At 41.7% G+C, this 1591-nt stretch overlaps 1 long non-coding RNA gene across 1 annotated transcript in view; it reads left to right on the forward strand.

Annotated features, from left to right (window-relative positions):
• The window catches only part of LOC131891738 (uncharacterized), a 7752-nt gene extending 7133 nt beyond the window's left edge, over positions 1-619 (forward strand). The window contains exon 3 of the long non-coding RNA XR_009374460.1: positions 228-619. This is a non-coding gene — a long non-coding RNA (uncharacterized LOC131891738). The remainder of the gene's footprint in view (positions 1-227) is intronic.
• The last annotated feature ends 972 nt before the right edge of the window (positions 620-1591 follow it).

Genomic DNA, 1591 nt, shown 5'->3' on the forward strand with positions numbered 1-1591 from the left:
GGGCTCATGGCGACCAGAGGGGGGCTTAGGGCTACAAAGTTTGGGCAGAAGAGAGGTTAAAGGAATTGAGGGTGAGGTTGTAGGAGAGGGATGGGAACAAGGGGAGGGAAATAGGGAAGGAGAGAGGAAAGGGGTGGGGTAAGTCTGTTGAGAGACTTATCATTATGTATCTATGTAATTGTGCCTGCCTTCGCATGAACGTCAAAGATGTCCAAATTCAATTGCAGGTGCAAAACCAGTTGAGGAGACATCTACAAGACTCTGCGTTCTTCTGGCGTAATTTTTGACACTCAATAGAAGACGAAGAAAGTGCTTTAGGGCATTTGAAAGATGAATGAGCAAATGGCCTTTGAAATATCCTGTAATTCTGCATTTATATTTTCAATGCAGATAGATTGTCATGGGAACAGGTATTATTGACAAGGAACCGTACTGGAGAAGATGGGGAGGAAGCCAAGAAACATTGTGGTACAGTTACACGTGCCATTGGGAGCGGCGGCACATCTGGGTAGACATTTCAAGCAACACCAAGCACCATGGAACAATCTGAAGGACAAGAGAGGGTGAAGGAATCTGTAATAGTTGATGTTGACTGTACAATAAACGGAAGACATTTGTCACTCATGGAAACCTTATAGATACTTTCACTGTGTTTGAACCACTCCAACAAAACAAATTTTGGGCAAATCACTCCAGATATAATTTGTTGCAACTCGGACATATTCCCTTTGATTGTATCTCTTATTGAGGATAAAAGCATGCAAAATAAAACAACTGAAATGTTCCTTGCATTATTTTACTGTTTTAATCATTGAGAAAGTTACAAAAGGGGCAACTGAAGAAGAGTTCTAGACACAAACTTACTCAAGAAAAATCCCTTGATTACATCTCTCATCCTTAGGGGAGCTAGCCTTTTGGTATTCAGCTGCCACTGCTTACAAGGCCCTTGCAGTCGAGCTGCCGCAGGCTTGCGCCGCGGCCTAGGCGCCCCAAGGTCCTGGCAACCAAAAGGTTAGGTTAGGTTAGCTTAGGCATGGAGGCATGGCTTAGGTTAGTATTTCTTATCTTTAGCCATCTTTGTTCAAACTTCCAGAACAACAGCTGAAGCAAAAGGTTAGGTACGTAAGACCATAGATTGATAAACGTTATTCTCCACCGATTAGTTGGCGGTGCTCATTTTTAAATTTGTGACAAAGTGTTAGAAAGGTTTAGATAGAGGCTTCAAGGGCTATTAATATCGTGTTAGGTTAGGTTAGGTTAGGTTAGGTTTGATAAGTTTAGGTTAAGTTTAAAAAAAGTAGCACCGCCAACTAATCGGTGGAGAATAACGTTTACCCCATAGATTACATCAACAAGTTTGGAGTCACACGTTATATTTGTTACCTGAGGCCGGTTCTTTGAATCGCGTCTAGTTCATGCACTAATTCATGTACCATTAGATAGATCACCGTTAGATAGCAGTGATCTAGTTGACGAACTTTTTCGCGTTCTTTGAATCATGGCTAATTCATGTTTAGTTGGTGACGAATTAGTCACTGAACTTGTCATACTCAGCTCTCTAGGTGAAATGAAATCGAGATCCAATTTGGCA

Source organism: Tigriopus californicus, chromosome 12, assembly GCF_007210705.1.
Source record: "Tigriopus californicus strain San Diego chromosome 12, Tcal_SD_v2.1, whole genome shotgun sequence".
In the NCBI taxonomy this organism is placed as follows: Eukaryota; Metazoa; Arthropoda; class Copepoda; order Harpacticoida; family Harpacticidae; genus Tigriopus; species Tigriopus californicus.